The sequence below is a fragment of the Rhinopithecus roxellana genome, chromosome 2 (genome assembly GCF_007565055.1).
Source record: "Rhinopithecus roxellana isolate Shanxi Qingling chromosome 2, ASM756505v1, whole genome shotgun sequence".
Lineage (NCBI taxonomy): Eukaryota > Metazoa > Chordata > Mammalia > Primates > Cercopithecidae > Rhinopithecus > Rhinopithecus roxellana.
The window spans coordinates 184,070,131-184,093,539 of record NC_044550.1 but is presented as its reverse complement, the minus strand read 5'-3'; the positions used below and the strand labels follow the sequence as shown (position 1 = coordinate 184,093,539).

At 38.0% G+C, this 23,409-nt stretch overlaps 1 protein-coding gene across 1 annotated transcript in view; it reads left to right on the top strand.

The window, feature by feature from the left end:
- The window catches only part of SLC4A4 (solute carrier family 4 member 4), a 400,518-nt gene that overhangs the window by 12,670 nt on the left and 364,439 nt on the right, over positions 1 to 23,409 (top strand). The gene's annotated exons all lie outside the window — the stretch shown is intronic.

The window sequence follows — 23,409 nt, the reverse complement described above, 5'->3', positions numbered from 1 at the left end:
TTTTGGTACCAGTACCATGCTGTTTTGGTTACTGTGGCCTTGTAGTATAATTTGAAGTCAGGTAGCGTGATGTCTCCAGCTTTGATCTTTTGACTTCGGATTATCTTGGCAATGCGGGCTCTTTTTTGGTTCCATATGAACTTTAAAGCAGTTTTTTCCAATTCTGTGAAGAAAGTCGTTGGTAGCTTGATGGGGATGGCATTGAATCTATAAATTACCTTGGGCAGTATGGCCATTTTCACTATGTTGGTTCTTCCTATTCATGAGCATGGAATGTTCTTCCAGTTGTTTGTGTCCTCTTTTATTTCATTGAGAAGTGGCTTGTAGTTCTCCTTAAAGAAGTCCTTCACATCCCTTGTAAGTTGGATTCCTAGGTATTTTATTCTCTTTGAAGCAATTGTGAATGGGAGTTCACTCATGGTGTGGCTCTCTGTTTGTCTGTTACTGGTGTATAAGAATGCTTGTGATTTTTGCACATTAATTTTGTATCCTGAGACTTTGCTGAAGTTGCTTATCAGCTTAAGGAGATTTTGGGCCGAGACGATGGGGTTTTCTAAATATACAATCATGTCATCTGTAAACAGGGACAATTTGACTTCCTCTTTTCCTAATTGAATACTCTCTATTTCTTTCTCCTGCCTGATTGCCCTGGCGAGAACTTTCAACACTATGTTGAATAGGAGTGGTGAGAGTGGGCATCCCTGTCTTGTGCCAGTTTTCAAGGGGAATGCTTCCAGTTTTTGGCCATTCAGTATGATATTGGCTGTGGGTTTGTCATAAATAGCTCTTACTATTTTGAGATACGTTCCATCAATACCGAATTTATTGAGAGTTTTTAGCATGAAGAGCTGTTGAATTTTGTCAAAGGCCTTTTCTGCATCTATTGAGATAATCATATGGTTTTTGTCTTTGGTTTTGCTTATATGCTGGATTACGTTTATTGCCTATGTTGAACCAGCCTTGCATCCCAGGGATGAAGCCCACTTGATCATGGTGGATAAGCTTTTTGATGTGCTGCTGGATTCGGTTTGCCAGTATTTTATTGAGGATTTTTGCATCGATGTTCATCAGGGATATTGGTCTAAAATTCTCTTTTTTTGTTGTGTCTCTGGCAGGCTTTGGTATCAGGATGATGTTGGCCTCATGGAATGAGTTAGGGAGGATTCCCTCTTTTTCTATTGATTGGAATAGTTTCAGAAGGAATGGTACCAGCTCCTCCTTGTACCTCTGGTAGAATTCGGCTGTGAATCCATCTGGTCCTGGACTTTTTTTGGTTGGTTTTGTGGGCATTTAGGCTATTAATTATTGCCTCAATTTCAGAGCCTGTTATTGGTCTACTCAGGGATTCAACTTCTTCCTGGTTTAGTCTTGGGAGAGTGTATGTGTCCAGGAATTTATCCATTTCTTCTAGGTTTTCTAGTTTATTTGTGTAGAGTATTTATAGTATTCTTTGATGGTAGTGTGTATTTCTGTGGGATCGGTGGTGATATCCCCTTTATCATTTTTTATTGTGTCTATTTGATTCTTCTTTCTTTTCTTCTTTATTAGTCTTGCTAGCGGTCTATCAATTTTGTTGATCTTTTAAAAAAAACCAGCCCCTGGATTCATTGATTTTTTGAAGGGTTTTTTGTGTCTCTGTCTCCTTGAGTTCTGCTCTGATCTTAGTTATTTCTTGCTTTCTGCCAGCTTTCGAATGTGTTTGCTCTTGCCTCTCTAGTTCTTTTAATTGTGATGTTAGGGTGTCAGTTTTAGATCTTTCCTGGTTTCTCTTGTGGGCATTTAGTGCTATAAATTTCTGTCTACACAGTGCTTTAAATGTGTCCCAGAGATTCTGGTATGTTGTATCTTTGTTCTCATTGGTTTCAAAGAACATCTTTATTTCTGCCTTCATTTCATTATGGACCCACTCGTCATCAGGAGCAGGTTGTTTAGTTTCCATGTAGTTGAGCGGTTTTGAGTTTCTTAATCCTGAGTTCTAGTTTGACTGCACTGTGGTCTGAGAGACAGTTTGTTATAATTTCTGTTCTTTTACATTTGCTGCGGAGTGCTTTACTTCCAACTATGTGGTCAATTTTGGAATAAGTGCGATGTGGTGCTGAGAAGAATGTATATTCTGTTGATTTGGGGTGGAGAGTTCTGTACATGTCTATTAGGTCCACTTGGTGCAGAGCTGAGTTCAATTACTGGATATCCTTGTTGGCTTTCTGTGTCATTGATCTGTCTAATGTTGACAGTGGGGTGTTAAAGTCTCCCATTATTATTGTGTGGGAGTCTAAGTGAGAGTGGAACTTCTTTATGGTACAGATATTAGGGCAGCATGATAACACTGGATTTTATGTAAAGATGAGAGAATATCATTGTTCTGTATATCTCTATATGTAAGGTGCATGTTATTACCATACAGTATGTGTGAATGCACAATATATTGAGACGCTTTAGAACAGATGTTTCATTTATTACATATGCATAATATTTCCAGTGAAATTTCAGTATTTCACTACTCCTTAATATATTGATAAATATTACACTTGAAGATGCATTTGAATTCAATTATGTCTTAATAGGAATCTTCTCTCTCTCTCTCTTTTTTTTTTTTTGAGACGGAGTCTCACTCTGTCACCCAGGCTGGAGTGCAGTGGTGTGGTCTCGGTTCTCTGCAAGCTCCGCCTCCTGGGTTGCCGCCATTCTCCTGCCTCAGCCTCCCGAGTAGCTGGGACTACAGGCGCCTGCCACCACACCCGGCTAATTTTTTGTATTTTTAGTAGAGACGGGGTCACTGTGTTAGCCAGGATGGTCTCCGTCTCCTGACCTCGTGATCCACCCACCTTGGCCTCCTAAAGTGCTGGGATAATAGGAATCTTTAAATGCTGTATTTCTATGTTTGTCCATGTGTCTGAACTTTATGCAATCTTATCTAGAATATTCCTTTGAGGGTTTGGTGTTGCACCTCAGGGCAGATGTAACTGGGAAAGGTCTAGAGAAACACACTGCATATCATGAGAATGGAGGAGTTTTTTTTAGAGAACACACAGAAAGTTATTTGCATGCTTATGGTCCTGAACAATGAAGTGTGAAGTCTGAAAGGAGTTCTCACCAAAGCCTGTAATGTCATGAACACTTCCCCCAAATCCAAGAATATCAGAACTAGTAGCACCACATATAACAGAGAAATAGGCTGAGTGGCTCATGCCTGTAGTCCTTGTGCTTTAGGAGACTGAGGCAGGAGGATTGCTTGAGGCCAGGAGTTTGAGACAGCCTTGGCAGCATAGTGAGACCCTGTCTCTACAAAATACAAAATAATAAAAAAAATACATAACTGAGAGAAATAGGCTTAGCTTAAATTTTTAAAAAGTTGAAGTTTATGCAGTGGGTATTTATGTGAGCAGATTTTTTTACCACAAGAGGAGAAACTGGATACTCTAATAGGAGAAGGTCCAGAGCAAATCATTGGGTGGATTAAGTATTTATACAATTTGAAAGAGAAGATGGACATTTGGTAAATAGACCTAATCTTTTGGGTGGTTATTCTCTCTTTATCCAGGACTTTACCCAGGATTATCCTCTTTTCACAGAACTTTCTTCAAGTCACTTATGATTTTGTAGAATAATTTCCTGTTCTTTGATGTCGTCGGGTATCACTGAAACTTGGAGAGGATTGTGGGTGTGACCACATATGACAGTTCCTATAAAGTTTACTGGCCTCAGCATGTCTTATCTCAGCTCTTGACCTTGACCAGAAAGCACTAGTATAAATGCACTGTTACATTTGAGGTTATGAAATAAGCACTTAGACTTCCTTATAAAATTTCTATGAATCAAATCCACATCTTGCTACTGATAACATGAAATTGGATGTTATTTCTGAATTGAAACCAACATTTTTGGTTTGGGGTTTATTTGGTATTATCTCACTAATCTGAAATAGTTTATTTTTCCAAATAAATGCAGTATATTTTATTTTGGGCAAGTTTAAAAATCATCCTCTTGGATAGCTTTTTAAAAGGTAATGCTATGTATGCAAATTAAAGAGCTTGGAAAGTCTGGTGCCATGTATTCCTGTTCGGCCTGCAGCTTTTAGCTTCTGTGATAAATGTACTCTACCACATGGGCTTGAACAACACAGTGTCCTTTTTTTATTTTTATTTTTTGAGACGGAGTCTCGTTTTGTTGCTCAGACTGGAGTGCAGTGGCGAGATCTTGGCTCACTACAACCTCCTCCTCCTAGGTTCAGGCAGTTCTCCTGCCTCAGCCTCCTGAGTAGCTGGGACTACAGGAGCACGCCACCATGCCCGGCTAAGTTTTGAGTTTTTAGTAGAGGTGGAGTTTCACCATGTTGGCCGGGCTGGTCTCGAACCCCTGACTTCAGGTGATCCGCCTGCCTCAGCTTCCGAAAGTGCTGGGATTACAGGTGTGAAACACTGTGCCTGGCTCACAGTGTCTTTTATGTAAAAACCAGAATAGCAGAAAAAAGTAGGTTAGAGCATGTGGCCCAGGCTACTACTTGAGTTGACAGCTGATGGACTAACTTCTTAGTCCTGTAGAGAAAGTGAGGATTTAGTCTTTAGGTGAATGTCTGGGGATGTGGGATCGGACAGAACCCCTATGGCTTGGGGAGCAGTGGTGGGATGATGTGAAATCCTTAGTAGGTACTATGCAGGGTCTGTGGAATCAAAGAAGAGGAAATCATGTTTTGAGGAGGCTGATTGTGAGAAACTGTAAATCTGTCTGCTTAAATTACAAGAGTGGTCTGTTTATCTGCTGTCAACAAAGATGAAGTAGTCACTTTAATTGAATTTTATGATAATTGAAGCTTACTTAATTGTCTAAACTAAAATTGTCTGAAAATATTTTCTGATGTACATCATTTTAAAATGAATTGCACACATTTACATTCTGCCTCAACATATTGAATATATTTTTCCCTCTTGTTCATCTGTTGATATTCATTATATAATTCAGATGTGGTCTCAAGTCTGGAGACATGTGGAGTTACTGCTCCTACACTGAGTGTTTCCATGTCATTATGCCTTAATCCTTGTTTAGACACAGCTGTGACACCCTCTTTACAACATAAAGAATAAGCAAAAGGTTCTATAAATGTATCCTGGGCTAGAAAGTGGCATTATTGACTGGCCACTGGCCATCAGCAAAGGGGCCTGAGTGGAAGGATATGAAAGGATGGGTGTAATGTAGATGACGGGTTGATGGGTACAGCAAACCACCGTGGCAGGTGTATACCTATGTAACAAACCTGCACATTCTATGCACGTATCCCAGAACTTAAAGTACAGTTAAAAAAAAAAAAAAGAAGAAGAAAGGATGGGTGGTGAGCACAGCTGACACAGCCCACGAATACCTGGGGGCTTTGAGAAGGTTGCTGAGATCCAGCAATCATGTGGCAAATTTCAGTTATTTTTATTGAGACCTCAATAGGCTGTTGAGGTCATTGTAAACTCCTATCAAAGTTGTTTTCTGAATCCTCTGTGACTGTCAGGGTTTCCCTATGCGAGTTAAGCTCTGGAGCCAGAGAGCCCGGGCTTGAATCCTGTCTCTACCATTGTCTTAGGCTGAGTTCCGTGTGAAACAATTTCTGAGATTGTGCAAGAAGTTTACTGGGACTTGTACTGAGGGACGCTACCTGTTGGGGGAGTTAAGGAAGTTGGACTGTGAAGAGGGAGGAACTGAAGAGCAAGGCAGTAACAGAGGCCTCCGCGGATCCCATCAGGAGCTCTGGAGCTGGGGAGAGAGACCTTTAGAGTTGCCCCACCTTCAGATAAGGAAGCCAAGCCTTCTTCTCCCACATCAACTGGTCGTGATACATGGGCAGCCTCTGGAGAGGGCTGTGACCTTGGGTCAGATGGCTCTTTTTGGCTAAGGTAATTTCTAGAACAAGGTTGAACTGAGTGTCATCAACCAACACTCTACCAGCTGGGGAAGCACCTCTGTTCTGAAGGGGAGATCTGGGCCGCACAGCACAGCACCAAAGACTTTGTGTCTTATGACGGGGGACTCTGTGCTTCCAAGTTCTTTATCCCAATCTTCTTTAATTCCTAGGGTTTAAGTAAATTAATGAATGTGAAATGCTTAGAAAAATCCATAGCACGTAGTCAGTATGGTTTAAGTGTTCGTTATTATGATCATACCTGACTTTATCAGCCCTACCTCTTTCTTGTACCATGGTTCTTCTAACATGCTGAGTCTGAAAGCTGCTAATACTCTCCTTACTAATTATTTAAAAATTTTCTTTGTAAGAGGAAAACAACTGACAATATTTTAGTAAGAAATGATTTATGTATAATGTGTTTTAGTACCATTTGTGTTTTTCATTTTTACCATAAGAAAGATGCAAAAGAAGTAATTACTGATGATGACATTTGAAGGATTTGGACATATGGTGGATAAAAATTTTAGGAGTATGTGTGTATTAATTGTTGGCCTCTCTCAAAGTAACTTAGATAAGCAATTTCTGAGTTAGCAGAGAATTCACTGCTGTTGAGTTGGAGACTGATGTGATAAGAGCAGTTCATAATCAGGGGATAGTGTCCAGCTGAGAAGCTCCTTGAAGTGTTGGTCTTCTATCCCATCACCGTAGGCCTATAAACATTAAAATGTACAGCCAATACATATAGCATTGACAGTTAAATTGCTTTATTTCTTAAACATTTCAGAATCATTCGTTTCAGTATTTAAATTCCATAAATATAGAGCAGATCACCTGGAATGCTTTAGAAATTTGGTTTTGATTCAAAGTAATGTTCTCATGGAGATTCAGTCTCTGCCAATTCATTTCTCATTCACTTTAGGACATGGCTAATTCCCTTGGACAGTCTTTATCTCCTTCATATTCATATGGGTGGAGAACATTTTATTTGAAATGACTCACCCTTCCCCCACCTCCCCAAATATGGTAACTATGTTGTATTGTTTATTTTTAAGGGACTTTCTGATTGCACTGTGAACATTAAAGCAGGGATAGTTAAAAATATATGCCACAAAACACTTTTAAAATATCAAATGTGAACATTTCTTCTGTTTGTACCAGTAATCCATTATTTGTACACCCTAATAAAGTTAGCAGAGTGGAGGAGGAAATAATAAAACACCTTGTTTGAAATTTTTTTTTTAAAAAGAAGGCTTCCTTGAATCCATTTTCCTCCCCAGTTTTAATTTAAATTACTTGTACTTATTCTCCATTTCTTTTACAGAAATGAGATTGTTAGAAATGAATCATGGAAAATAATTTATCTACATATTTATTATATGATGATCTGTAGAAAATGAGGATTACATGGAATATATAGTAAGCATCAAGCTGTCAACAAGAAATTTTGTTTTAACTTAACTTTCTTAGACATTAACCTTGTTTCTGAGTTGAGCAATCTGTTGTGGGTTCTATGCAGAATTCCATGGTTACTTTTGTTATGTGAGCCAGGAACCTAATGGAAATCTTCTCACTTCAGCAACCAGCTAACTTTTTTTTTCCTATTGAGACTAAGAATGTCTAACACGTTTAAGATTTTACTTCCACATTTTGGTGGGGGGGTGGTATTTGGGAAGAGTGAATATGGATAAAAGATTTGAGGTAGACTAATAGATGTGTAAAAATGTATTAATGTTTATATATGATGAGTGGTAAAAATGTATTGCATAACAAGTCCTTTCTCCTTTTAGAAAGATGACTTTTAAAACTGTGTATTTTGGGGATTAAAATACATAAACCCTCTTTTTAGAGAAACATTGTTGAGCTTGATTTAATGGGAAACAACTCTATATCCAAGACGATAATGCTAGTGTAGCTTTTAATTCTCAAAAACATGAAATTATGACATTGGTGTGTATGATCTTTCACTACTTAAGAGACAGTGAAGTAAAAATAGTATGGACAAAATTATGTATTGTGTCCAAAATGGGTGTAGGTGAAACTTCTACTATTGTATATTTAATCCCAAGCCAATCACAGTTACTGTGTGATGGCTTTGCAGAGGGTCCTGCTCATAACTCCCAATTAAAAAAACCAGTTAATGCCCTCTTTTTTGTTAGCATGCATGTAGGTAGGTTTTTATGTGGATTTTAGTTATACCTTGGTGAAAAACATGCATTTCTCAATCTTGGGCCATTGACCTGAGTTTTTTAACTGAATAGATGCAAACCAGAATATATTGTAAGAAGGAAAATCTGTTGATCCAAAACACTTGTTTATTTAAATAGAATGGCTTAGTACTTTCATTTAGAGTATAAAGGTTAATCAAGTCTTGGGATTGTTCATCTTAATATATAAATGTAATGTTGTCAAGGACACCTAAATAAATGTTTGCTTAAATGATAACTAGTTAGTAGAAGTATATTAAACTTGATTTTAATCACTCACAAAGTTTTACAAATGAAATGTGTAGTAAACTCACTGTATATTATGTAATTTAAATAAAAGGCAGAAGAGGAAAAATACCTAATAAGCAAAACACTATAAATTCCAGAAAAACCATGTTATTGGAATTTATATTTTCTCTGAAAATCAAGTAGTTTTTCACCCACAGGCCACTTGAAGGTTTATCAAAAGGAGAGGAAGATTCCATGTGGTGTTGGCTATTTGATCTAATGGTCTAAATGAAATGGAAAAAGAAAACATGGCCTTATACTAATGGTTCAGTTTCCAACAATAAACCTGGTGGGTTCACTTTAAGTGTGGTTTCCTGAAAATTGATGATGATTTTTAGCACTTAGCTTCTTGTCTTCAAAGCACTTTCCAAATGTTAAATAATTAATTGCCACAACCCCCATGTGGGGGTAGAATAGCAAGCATGACTTTCCGTTTACCAGGAAGCCATTATGACAGAGTCTGGAAATGTTGATTTTTATTTTTAGAGGTGTCTTTGCTTTCCAAGGTGACCAGCATCTTAAATGATGTCCTGGTTTCCAATCACAGGGTCATGGGAAAAGTAACCAAGGATATTGAGTACTCGAAAACTTTTTCTTCTTCTTGTTTCCATACAGATTTCACTTTTCATCTTACTTTTACCTGTTCATTTTGCAATACTATTTTTTAAAATGGAATATTAAATATTAGCAAGTTTAGTCTTTGCCGTTAGTATAGTCTCTTTGTACCTAGTAAATCCAGCATGTAGAAAAGCTGGTGGAACTAAGAGGGATAAAGATAACTTTAAGTGAAAAAAAAATCACATTTCAAAAACAACTTTAATATATTAAATAAATGAATCATTTTAAACAATAGTTTTCTAGCTTAACTTAACCTTGGAGTCTGAGGAATAATGAATATAGACCATGTATATGCCTAACAGTGTATTATAGACAGTTGCACTGTGTGACATATATTGAGGATGAACTCATATAAAACAACTAGAGAACAAGAAAGACAATGAGAGAGGCTAATGTAGACAAAATAAATATGGAATAAGATGGCTAACACAGGAGTTAACGCATACATCTTAACACCGGATTTAATGCATACATCTTGAGGAGACCAAGGTCGTGGGTGATGGTGTGACAGGACCTTTAGGAAGGAGGTGGGTTAGAATTTACAAGATATGTGGTGACTGTCCTAGCAGACAATACCTACATTAGCCAGACTAATTCCCGGCTTGTTTGTGTTGCCAGCATCAGGATCTCTACTGATTAGCTCTCTGGAGGGATGCAGGATGGAGTCACTGTGGCAGATGCAGAAGGCTCCCCATCCCTCAGCTTCTCAACCTTTGAAATAGAAAAGAGCCAGGACCTTACTTTGAGAGCAGTTAATCCTTTTATGCTTTGAGAAACCCACCAGATAACAAAGAGAATGCTGTGGTGATTATTTCTGATGAATTTGTTTCTTTGCATACGATTAACATCTTTAAAGGCAGAGCAGAGTCAGATTTTTTCCATGTCATTTTAAGGAGGTAAGGCCCTCCGATTCCCCAAATCAGAAGTGTCAGCTCACACTTGTCTATTGAATGCAGGTATATCTTCTTCATCGTAAACTTTGAGACCCACAGCTGGGCTTCAGCGAAACCCCTCAATATTGTTGTGTACAGAATTTGTGTGTGTGTGTATGTGTGTGTGTGTGTGTGTATATATATTTCTGGAGAAGTATGTCCAACATATTTATGACATTACTGAAACTGGGGCATACACAAAAATATTTAATATTTAATACTGACTAGGGTCCCTTATGGACCACAAAACAAAATATCAGTTTCTAGCTATCCACTCCTCCAAAATTTGAATGAAAATAGAATGAGAGCCTGTCAGCTGCAAGACATCACCTCCAAAAAATCTACTGTTTTGTATTATCGGAAAGATCAGAAAGTGCAATGATGCAGTCAAAACCAGTGAACATGGCTGTTTAACTATAGTACATTAAATTTGGAAAGGTAATGATCAAGATTATTTTATCTACCATCAGTCATGGGACTTTCTTACTATCAGATCTGAAGAGGGTATGCCCATAAGGATAAGGCAGCTTTAATTGTGCATTTGTAATTTAGCTCACATTCAAACATGAGTACTCTGATAGCCTTTTTGTGGGAAATTGCTCATTGACTATGTTGTAGAACTCACTTGGGAAGTAGGATAATTCTTTGCCTCTCTGTAGTTCTTTCTGTAAGCAAAGTAGTTATTTTCCTGTAAGTTTGTATACTAATTTAAACTTTGTAAATAAGACCACATTTTCTGTGAAATTTTGCAAATAAGATCATGATTATAACTCATTGGGGAAGCTTGATATTTAAAGGAGTATTGGAATATAAGAGAATCATTAAATATGGAAAACAAGACTAAAAGACTAGGGCATTTTAATTGAAGTTCATTGTTGCTCTTTGAGGTGTGAGTGTTCAATAACTTCATGAAATTATAGCCACGTTTAAATTATATATTCATATATCCATTTTATTTTTAGGTTACAATTCACAGTTTTCATCAGATTTCCAAAACGCTCATGGCCCCCAAAATGTGAAGAATTATTAGCTTATAATGTAAGAATTTTGTAAGTGTTTATCTAGGAAGAAGCCTTCCATGATTTTGAGAATTTTGCTCAACTTCAGTAATTTGAAAACAGGTCATTGATAAATAATAAAATAGTACGATACAGTGGAGTTCAACACTGTTTAGTTCTGAGTATAATGCTTTATGAATATATATTAGACTTGGCAAATGTGTAAGAACATAAGCAAGAAAGATCAAAGTATTAACTCTGAATTATAACTGAGGGCCTGGGACTGAATATATGGGTTGAAATCTGTCAATAATTTGTGAATCTCATTAAAACCTGTAGTTGGAACCATTTCACTCATGAAATTCACATTTATTTTGATGATGATGATGATGATGATGATGATGATTTTAGAAGGAGAGGTTTCTGACCCTAGTGATTGGTTTGGGTTTCATTTCCTCTCCATAATCATCTGCTGCAGGCAAATCATGCAGTGGTTAAGTATTCAGGCTCTGGAATCAGCTTGGACGATCATATTACTTTGCCACTATGACTGTGGTCTTGGGGAATTCACTTGGCATCCATGTGCCCGTCTTCTGTAAAATAAGCATAATGGTATTAGTAATCTCATAAGGTAGTAATGGAAAATCAAATGCTGTAGTGTGTATTGAGAACTGTAGCACCTGTCTCAACTGAATAATTTTAATTTTGTCATCATTTCTGAAGTGATGCCTGCTCATAAGATAGATAAGATACTAGCAGCTGAAAGGACAATAAGAAGAAATGAGATGTTGGCTGTATTCCAAACACTATGGTCCCTTGAATAAATGAGAATTGACGATTTGTTTTATTGACACTAGTCTGAAGTCTCCTGGAAATGTTTCATCTGATTTAGTATGTCTAGACAGATGGTCCTCCTGCATGGAATATTTCTACGTTTATTAATTCAGAATTAGAAAAATTTAAAAATCTGTAAGCATGTGTGAGGATAAATTTATAGCATGTGCTTCCGTATCCTTAAAGCAAAGTATATCTATAGGTACAAATTACTGTTGATCTTACAACTATGATTTCTCAACATTTGGTGAGTATTTAACTTTCTTTTGTTTACAAAACAACTAAATGAAGTCACTGACTATGAAATACACTTTAAAATACTGAAATCAGATAATCTTAGATGATAATTTTTCTGCAGTGGTAAAGGAAGTATTGGAAGTGATGGAAAATTTGCTATTTCACATTCTCCTCCATCAATTACTTCATGGTCTTTCAAGTTAATTTGTATTTCTAAGAACTGCACGAAAGCTTATTTTCTTTGTGTAGAAAAATATTAATACTTGAATTCTATTTTTTCTCTTTATTTTCATTTGAGTTTAGGAAATTTTTGGAAGACTTCCCTCCTTTTTTTTCGGGGAGACCGGGGCTCCATTGCCCAGGTCGGAGTGCAGTAGTGAAATCATAGCTTACTGCAGTCTCGACCTCTTAGGCTCAAGTGATCCTCCCACCTCAGCCTCCTGAGTAGCTGGGACTATAGGCTCGTGCCACCTTGCCCAGCTAATTTTAGTCTCTATAAGAGACAGGGTCTTGTTTGTTGCCCAGGCTGGTCTCAAACTTCTGGGCTCAAACCATTCCTCTGCCTTGGCCTCCCAAAGTGCTGGGATTACAGATCTGAGCCACTGTGCCTGGCTGCTTTCCTCCTTTGACAAATTATAATAATATAACAATGTTACTCTTACAGGTATCCAGATATATTATTGGCTAATCATCTCTCTAAAATGAAAAAATTATTGGAAACAGAATGTGGTATTACACACTTTATTACATTATATTAAAAGGGGCCTACATTAGAATGTGTAGAAACAAGCCTGTGTTTTTTTGGTATTAAAATCTCATAATTTCATTTAATGGTTTATTAATTATGATTTTCTTTCCCATTATGGCCTTTGCTTTTATTGTTGTCGTCTGGACTCTTCTATTTTAAATCACCTTCCTTTTTATGATTGTATGAAAAGCGAGTTAACCTAATTAAGTTGGGTTCTAAGATGCCTGAATCAGTGTCCCGCACCATTTATACCATCTCTTGAGGACGTTAGATGACATTCAGATGACCCTCACTTGAGTGTAATTCTTGAGCCAGGACCATAGGTTTGATATGAGATGAATATTTCTCAGTTTTTTTTTCTCTTGGGTTTCCAGACTTGAAGTTGGCTAGCAGTTAGCTGGAATATTTGGTTAAGAGAGACAAATTTGGTAACACTAGAAACCTGATCTTTAGAATGGCTTTATGCTCTTTATGCAATGCTGAAAGTTTTCAGAAAGTTCGTGTCAAATATTCTTTCCTTTTTAGTTTATTCTGCATGATCAGAATAAGTATGGCATAAGTTACTTTATATGACAAGGGCACATGTTTTTTTTTTTTTCCCCAATGCTCAATATAATATGCAAATCAAAAGGACCCTCATACTCTCTGTGCTGTTGGCTACAGTGTGTTATGTCTAACTTTTGAAATGAACAGTGGCATTTTTATTTAATATTCATCTATTGTTTTGAGCACTCTATTAGGATCTTGGGAAAAAGAAGCTGCAGGGCACATTCCTCCCTAATGTGTAACAGTCTACTGGGGGAGACAGGGCAGACACATTTAGAAACAGAATTCTACAAGGATGTTGCAAGAACAGGGCCAAGTGAAGGGTGTCTGAGGTTCACAGGTGCTGAGGCAGTTGAAATCTTCCTTTTCTTCTTCTTCTTTTGAATACGACACTTAGATCACATTGTTGCAGCTAATAAAGACGTATCATAAAATATGAGTATCAGTAGCTACCTGTAATGCATTTTGGAGATTTTCATTTTATTGTATCTTTCCTCAGAAAATTATGAGCATTTCAGTCTGTTAGTACTCTGCAGCTGCATGTCAATTGGACTCAGATTGCTCAGTCTCTGATTTTCAGACCTATTTATTTTTTCCTTCTTGAGTATTGTGAGAAACCTAGGTTTTAAAGGTAGCTGACTTTGCTATTGTGGTGAGTTATGCTTGAAAATTGGAAAAATAAATTTTGATGTATTCTTGGATTAACTATTATTTACAGTTTTCAGGAGATTTCAGCACTGTATTTTATTTCATCATTATTATTTTTATTTGGTCGTATGTTATTTGGAGGCACTGTTCCAGTGCTTTTTGTGGTCTATCCATGAAAGTCTCTGAGAATTGAACATTTATACATTTTTGTGGAGAACCCTGTGACCATGTTTATCTCTTTTTTCCTTTTGCTTTTCATCTTAGTTGCCTGTCTTTTGAAGCCTGCCATGCTGGCAATGATATCACATATTTCTGGTGCTTTTTGTAACTACCAGTGTGGACACCAATTGGGTACCCATCTGAGTAGCCCTGGGTGCTGCCCTGAGCTCACCTGCATGTTGGCCTGAGCACTGCTGGTATTGTAGGGAAAGTCACTGTTTGCTTCGTTTGGGCAAGCAGGTGCCGCAAACCTGAAAATACATGATTTTCTAGATAGTAAGCAAGGGTGTACTTAGCATTATCCTTCTTGACTGTTTAATAACCATTATCTAATTTAAGGAGAAATCACAGCATCTATGCAATTTGTTAAAAAACATAATGACTTAAGCATACTTAATATATTTCTAGAACCAAAGTAACAGTTGCCAGAAATATTGAAGAAGTTAAATGTCTTCTCTGAGAAACTTTAGTTTGTGGGCAGTGCATTGTGTGTGTTAAAATGCATAATCTTTGGTAATTTTTCAGGAAACATTTTCTTTTTGACTATTTCTCACAAAAGATCATGTTACTTGTGATTTCTGTTTCTCCATCTCTCCTTCCATTCCCCACACTTACCCCAAGGAAAATCTTAGGGAAATTAACACAACTAAGGAGAAAGCTTTATTCTTGTTACTGGGAACACTGTGTAAACAAAATGATCAGAAGAATTGAAAAAGTGTATTTCTTGGAGCTTGAAGCTATGTAGTTATGTTTATATACTTTTCTACCTCAGTAGTCTATAATCTCCTGAATGGAGTGTCTGTATCTTATTCATTTTATATGTCATCAGTCTCTAGTATGGACTGATGCAGAGTAGGTACTCAATAAGGAGTTGTCCAAGAGAGCTGAACTGGAGACATACAGTTGCAGTTATAAAGATGAAAAGTAATAGAGAAAAAATGTTTGCTACTCAGAATTTCCAAAGAATTGTCTGAAAAATGTGAAAAGACTTTGAGCCAAAATATGACAAAGAAAACTCACATTCAGAATGTTTTTCTTTGTAGTTTGTCTTGGCAACATTTATTCATTTGCACACATCCATGTGGTTGTTAGATTGCTTTCAAATAATATCTTTGTGTGACAGGGTGACTGAATATACTTTTACCACAAAATATCTTCACAAAACAGTTTATCTTTTTATAATTACCTTCCATCTTTTCCTTTACTTACTCCTACAGATTTTAGGCTTTGGGCAGTGATTCAGAAAAGATTTATCTTTTATTTGCTTTTAACAATATAAAGACATAGTGATTCTCCTATGATTCTGTATTGTGTAAATTTAGATCTGTCATCACCATGCTTTGTTTAACATAGAGAAGTTTTTTGTATATTATCTGTGAAACTCCAAATAATTTGCAAAATTAAAATATCAAAATGGTATATGATAACTCATATCATGAGTTTGTTTTTACCAGGAGGTAGAAGGATACTTTGGGTCTGTAACACAAACTACTAACAATAAATTTCTGTCCATCTTAATTGAGAATATACCAGGTTTTAGCAGTGATCTTAATGTTGCTGCATCCTGAAGTTTTAAAAATGTTTAACAGCTCCCCAACGAATCTGAGCAAAAACCAGAAGAGTTGGAGCTCTGCCCTAATTTGGTGGACAGATTTTTCACAAATCTCTATTGCTAAGAATATGGAACATTTGGCAATTTAAAGTCATGTCCCCCATAAGTTGAGAGTAAACACATTAGTAATAGTGTCACTTGAATTTATCTGTTTTTTTTTTTTTTTTTTTTTTTGTGAAGAGCTTATAATGCTTTATGGACCTTATCAGAGCCACATGGTGATGACTCTCAGACCTGGAGTTGTGCAAAAATGAGCTTTGGCTCTTGCAGCTAAGGAGATGTAGACACTAAAAACCAGGAACTTGTTTTAGAGTTACCTAAGAATTTGTAAGATTTACAACCAAATTCATGGATGCGATGATTGCAGTGCTCCCTCACCAAGGAAGCCAGCCAACTGTCAGGATGTCTTATTGGTTGTGTATGAAGACAACTTAGATGCCGTCTAAGAAAATCTAACCTTCCAGCCTTTGCTTGTCCAAGTGTGTCTGCCCTCAAAGAGTCATTCTAGCTTTCTGTCTTCTGTCTGAAAGAATAATTTAGGTCTAATTTTAAAATTATCTAATTTTCCCCTAAAATTTTGAGTTCTTTATCTCTATTGTTACTATTTTGGGGTTTGGAACCCTCTGGCTTTTTTCTTTAATGGGCTGTGCACTGAGCTTAGGTTTCTCACTTGGTTAGATTTGGGGTTAGTTTTAATATAGTCACCATCCTGTGTTGAATCCTCAGGATCAGGAATGGATGTAGGCAGAATTATGTCTGACTGGGAGAGTAGCCAGGAAGAGGCCCAGTCCTCCGGAGCTGGGCAGAAGGTGGGGGTTGCCCTTGCTGGGAGCAGAGGTTGAATACCAGTGCTGACCTGCTGTCAGAGGGGCTCACCAGAAATGAGAAAAGCCAGATGGTCACTAAGACCAGAGTTGGAATCTACAGGACAGAGGCACAATGGGGTTTGGCGAACCATGGGACATGAAAGTGTAAGGCAGAGGTTGAGACTAGATGAATGAGACTAGATGAATGAGACGAGGTGGCCCATATTCCACAATGGCAATGACATTTCCTGTGTGCTCGCATTTGTATCTGTGCATGTGTGTGTGTGAATAGGATAATAGGTGTAGTTTTGGGTAGGCCAGGTCACATTAAATAAACTGGGATGCGGTAGGTACTAGGGAGCTGAGCAGAGTGATATCATGAGGCTGAAGCTCCTCTGGTGCTGGGGGAAAGTGTCCAAAGGAGAGAAGTAAATACAGTCATGCCTTGCATAACGACATTTTGGTCAGTGACAGACTACATATATGACAGCGGTACCATAAATTTATATTACTGTATTTTTACTGTACATTTTCTATGTTTAAATACACAAGTACTTACTATTGTATTATAATTGCCTACAGTATTCAGTACAGTAATGTGCTGTACGGGTTTGCAGTTTAGGAGCAATAGGTCATACCACATAGGTGTGTAATAGGCTGTACCATCTAGGTTTGTGTGAGAACCTCTCTGATATTCGCACAATGACAAAATTGACAAACGATGCATTTCTTGAAATGTTTCCTGTCATTTACCAACGCATGACTGCATAAGACCTGATGATAACTCATCAATACTAATTCTGTATTTTCCTGCATACAGGGTGTTGCTGATTTGCATCTGTTTGTCCCTTCCTTTATTGTCATTACTAGAAGTAATCCTGGATTTTACCTCATAAAGTATTGGCTTGTGAGTGCCACTCTTGACATGTTACAAGGAGCTGGTAAAGCAGATATAGGGAAACCTCTGTTCTTGTTTTTGGGACTAAAACACAAGAAAGAAAGCTCTGCTTCCAGGCCAGTGGGCTTGAAAGCAGGGGCCTCTTTTGTCACCACACAATTTGGTCTTACTGGAGTACTGAGTTTTCATGGCATACTAATTGCTCTTTATTAAGAGTCATTTCTGTGGCTGTCGTTATGATTGTGCACCTTACTGTATTGAGTAAAAGATGGAAAGGTGAGAAGAAAATCTCCCTGAAACGGATTGAATATCTGTATCCACCCCGACCCCCACCCAGAGTCATAAGTTGAAGCCCTAATTTCCAATATGATAATTTTTGGAAGTAAGACCTTCAGGAGGTAATTAGATTATGAGGGTGGAGCTCTCATCAATGGAATTAGTGCCCCTATAAGAAGAGACATGAGAGAGATGATCTCTCTTTTGGCCATGGGAGGACATGGTAAGAAGGTGGCTTTCCGCAAACCAGGAAGGAAGGTCTCACCAGGAATTGAATCAGCTAGCACCTGGATCTTGGACTTCCAAGTCTTCAGAATTGTGAGAAATAAATGTCTGTTCTTTAAGCCACCTAGTCTGTGGTGTTCTGTTATAGCAGCCTGAGCTGACAAGACACTCCCTCATCTCTACGCCCCACTCAGGCTGCTCCCTCGCAATATTTTGTGCTGGCCACTTAGTATCTCAATCATTTTTCTTGACATGACCCCTAGGTACCCATATGTACTGGGGTTTTGTGTGGAGAACTGAACTGTGCACAGACCACACCTTTGGCATGAACTGATCCTGTACCAAGGGGTGTAGAAGTGCTCTCAGCTGTGGCCTCCTAACTTGGTTTACACAGCCCTGTATACAGCACTTCAGAAGTGTGTCATCCTTAGCCTAGGACGATGCTGGCTAATGGCCCCCTAGGGAGGGAAGAGGTTTGAAAGGGAATGATTATTGAAGCAACTTCAGTTACATTGTGGATTTTCTAGGATTTCCAGGTCCATGTTAGCATTTCCTGATCAAGAAAGTTGGTGATCTCAATTCTGTTTTCCATAAACGCATCATCATGGGGAAGGTTGATGGGGCAGAGAGATAGGACATACGACCCTTGTATATAACACAGAAGTCAGGGATGTGGTCCTGCCACCACTTGTACCCTATCCTACGTGCATAAACCTATCCCATATCTTTGCTCTTGTGAGTTTTTGGTTTGGTTTTGTTGAGTTCTGTGTTTATTTTTTGCTGTGTACTGAAATTGATTCAATAAACCACGTGATCTGAGCAAAAAAAGAAAGTTGGTGAAATAATAGATTTATTTACTAATGTTTCTGAATCTTTTTCACATCACACAGTGCTCAGTAAATAATAATATTTGCACGGTACACTAGGTAAACAGTCTAGACATCTTTTGACTGGAGGTAAGTGGCCTGGGGCTTGGGCTCTGCCTGGCCCTGCCTGGCAGCTCCCAGGAGTGAGGGTCATCTCCACCCACTTGAAACTTACTCCAACCCTGGTTTGGAACCATGAGGATTCACAGTTGATGCAGTAGTAGCTTTATGCAGTTATGCAGCTTTATGCATTGTATACTGGAAGCTTGGGTTATGATTTTGCTTTTGCTGTGATTTCCTAATGTGCTTAGGACTTTTTGTCTGAATTATCTGATCTCTAACCCAGAGTCAATATATTACTTATCTTCTTATTAACAACTAGGAATGCAGAGAGAATAAACAAATTGTGTGTAACTCTTAGAGTATCTTCAAAGGAACACCCTATGCTATTACAATGATATCACGTATGTTGGATCACAAATGTCATTTAGTCCATCCTCCTGTCCTCTCCTCAATCTTGTTGGTAGTACAGGGTAGACTAAAACACCACAGCTGTTTTTTTTTTTTTTTCCCTGAATTTATTAATTTGCTCCTGACTGCTTTTTTCTTGTTTTGTTTTACTAAGAACTTTGTGTTCTGGTCCTGTCCAAGGTGCAGATGGTTATGCTTTCAGAATACCTTATTGTCATAATAGCACCCATTTCAAATAATACTCTGCTCTTGGTTTCACCATTTCAAGCACTATTCATTTGATTCTTGAGGAGAAGGTGATGATCTTCCCCGATCTCCAGGAATGGTCTGATCCTCCATCTACCTCATTCCTTTCCCAGGTTTGTAAGGAGGGTGGCAGCGGCAAATGAACCCTGTGCCGGGCACTTTCACGTTCAGTAAGGAGAGCATGGGTTTTAGAGTCAGACAGATCTAAGTGTGAATTTCCATCTCTTCCCTCTTAGACTCTGTAACCTTGGGACATTACCTTTATGGTTATGGAACTGTGTTTCGTCCTATGTAAAGTGGAGCTGCTGGTAACTACTGGGCGTGTGCATTGCTGTGAAGATCACAAGTGAACCGTCCCAAAGGGGCTAGCGAACAGTGGGTGCTCAACAAATGATACGCATAATTATCATTATTGATAATTCTGTAACGCATTGTACAGAGTCAGTTGTTTTACCAAACAAAAGAAATTATTATTGCTTGTCTACCAACTTTGCCATTTCTATTTTTTTTTTTTTTTTTTGAGATGGAATCTTACTCTGTCGCCCAGGTTGGAGTGCAGTGGCGCGATCTTGGCTAATTGCAACCTCCGCCCCCAGCCCTGATTCAAGCAATTCTGCTGCCTCAGCCTCCCAAGTAGCTGGGATTACAGGCGTGCACCACAATGCCTGGCTAACTTTTGTATTTTTAGTAGAGATGGGGTTTCACCATGTTGGCCGGGCTGGTCTTGAACTCCTGGCCTCAAGTGATCCACCCACCTTGGCCTCCCAACGTGCTGGGATTACAGGTGTGAGCCACCACACCCAGCCATCATTTCTGTTTTAAGAAACCATTCATTTCAGAAAATTAGTTCTTACCAAAGATGTGTTAACCGAAATACATTTTTTTTCTTGCTTTCATTCCTCTGTCACTTCTATTTTTAATGTTTCTTTTATTCTGATTTTTTAAAATTGGCATTTGGAGTCATTTTTAAGTTTTATTCTTGTCAAAAACATTACACAAACAGGTCTGTGTTTCCCAGGGTGACCACCTTTTAAAAAATGCCCCGCTGGCCCATTTCCATGCCTCAGCCATGTGCCCAGTTAGTCCTCTGAGTATTATCAACAAGTTGAGAAATTTGACCTCTGATATATCAAGAGGCACATGCTTGATGATTTCTTTCCTTGATTCCCTGCACTTTACATAAGGTTCAAAAGAGGGAAGCTCCACTTATCCTTTATTCTTGGCTTCCACCTTGGGGCTAATAAGCTTAGAAGAGACTTTGGAAGACTATCTGGTTATCCCTCCTGCTCCATGCTGAGGAAGTAGCGTGGCATAGAGCATTGGAGTCAGACAGAGCTGGGTTTGAATTCTCTCTCTGCCAGTTGCTAGTAATGTGACCTTCATGAACTTGTGCCAGGTGGTAGCAATTTGACCTTTATGAACTTGTGCCTGTCTGGGAGAAATTAAGGACTTGGTGCATAACAATACTAGCTATGTGCCTTGTCTACCCGCTTTATGCTAAGTACCTACCACGCAGGGTGCTTTTGTGTCCGTTATCCCATTATCCCATAGCTTCCCCACAACTGAACAATGTGGATATTACTAAGCCCATTTTTCAGATGAGAACATTGAGACTTAGAGAGTTGGTAACTTGAATTATATTCACTTTATAAAAATTCTTTACTAATTTTGTTTTAAAGAAACTGTGTGAGTGGGACAAGATTGGGAGAATAAGAATTGAGCAAGAAATACCACTTTAGATTTGCTTTGACATTAAAGTTTTTTTTTTTTAAGCAATTTAATCCTTAGTGAGACTGAATAATATGTTTCTACTAATGAATGAGCTGTCAGCTCTAATGATAAAACAGTGCAAATCAGCAGTATAATGGAGCAATAAATGATTTGGGTACTAACAAAATGACATTTATGGGCCAGGCGTGGTGGCTCACGCCTGTAATCCCAGCACTTTGGGAGGCTGAGGTGGGCGGATCACCTGAGGTCAGGAGTTCAAGACCAGCCTGGCCAACATGGTGCAACCCTATTTCTACTAAAAATACAAAAAATTAGCCGGGGGGGGGGGGGGTGGTGGCACGTGCCTGTAGTCCCAGCTACTTGGGAGGCTGAGACAGGAGAATTGCTTGAACTTGGGAGGTGGAGGTTGTCATGAGCTGAGATCATGCTACTGCACTCCAGCCTGGGCAACAATGTGAGACTCCATCTCAAAAAACAAAAAAGCAAACCAACAACAAAATGGCATTTATGTAGCTTAGCAAGTAGTTTTTATCTGTAGATGCTTATTATATGGTTGCTTTTCAAAGACCATTGTAAACAAAAATGATTCTGTGACTGTAACAGAAATAGGAAACTCTCAGCTGGTCATCACTTCTATTTGGTATAAGAGTGGCATCATATGTACTTAGCTGGCATTTCCTGATTGGCTGTTGGTTTTTATAGAACTGGAAGCAGAGGCAGGAAGACTTACAAAACAGTCTCTGAGGTCTTCATCAAGGCTGGAATGTGGTAGTGACAGTCTGACATGGACTGCTTTTGGCTTTTCTTCCTTTTTGGCTTTGCCTGAAGCTAGTGAGCTGGGGGGACTGTGAAAGTTAAAACAAATGGAGAGTGTAGGCAAAGTGATCTTAACTTTTCCTAAGAAAATGGGAAATGGGACTTTTCTTGGCAATAGGACTTTTCTTCTGATATTTACAAGAAGGAGTAATTCTTTCTTTTTTACTAGTGGCTTGTAAAGTGATCCAAGTAGGTAATAGTTCATAAGCAAGTCCCAAATCTCCAGAAAGGAGATGTCATGATACTGAACAGCTCCTTAAGAAGTGAGTGATGTTTTACTTTGATCTTTAGGTGTCTGTGTTTATCCAAATAACTGAGTTTTGAGATAATGAGAAAAGCAAACGCAAAAAGTTACCTTAGACAACATGTATATGTAATTTCTTTTTAGAGTTGGTTTGTCTCAACTGGTTATGGTTAATTTTATTTGTGATTACGTATTAGAGGTAATACTGGTATTTATGCTCTAATTTTAGTCATTTGTTTGATGACCTTTCTAAACAAATACATGTGCTGCTTCCAACTTAATTTTGGAATGCCATCTCTTTATATTTATTATTTAGTTGTTTGAAACTCAAAATGTATTTAACTGTAGTAAGCAATATTAGAATGATACTTAGTGTTCCAGACCCACTCAAATCTATACAAGCCTATTTCACCCATAATATACCTAAAACAGTACTATTAGCACTCTAATATTATTAGTAATTTTGGTGTTGTGAGCTAATAATCTATATGGGTTGTATCACTTAGTAGCTGTGTGACCTTGACAACTTGCTTGCGTCTTTAAATCTCAGTTTTATCATCTGTAAAAGGGGGATGATAATAATAGCAGCTATTTCATTGACTGGTAGTCAAGTTTAAATACTTTATATAAAGCCCTTATTATATTAAATTTTATTATTATTTCTATAATTTGGCCCCATTTTCAGCAAATTGAACTTTGTGAGTTGGCCTTGGAACCTAATCAACAAATGTAATATTACTTCCTTGGGAAAAATAGGTATCTTGTGTTTGGCAAGAAGGGAATATGCTGTCACTGGGAACATCCTTCTTCTTTTCCCTTGTATCCCATCAATGTCTAGTAATACAAGGGACTGTATTAGTTTTTGGTGAGTTTTTATTCTTCTAGGATCACAGGGAAGCTCACTTTTCTGCAGAGACATCACAAGAGCCTCTAAGTATTCAAATGAAAGGAAGAGTAACACGTCTCTCACTTTAAGTCAAAAGCTAGAAATGATTAAGGTTAGTGAGGAAGGCATCTCAAAAGCCAAGATAGGTCAAGAGTTAGGCCTCTTGTCCCAATCAT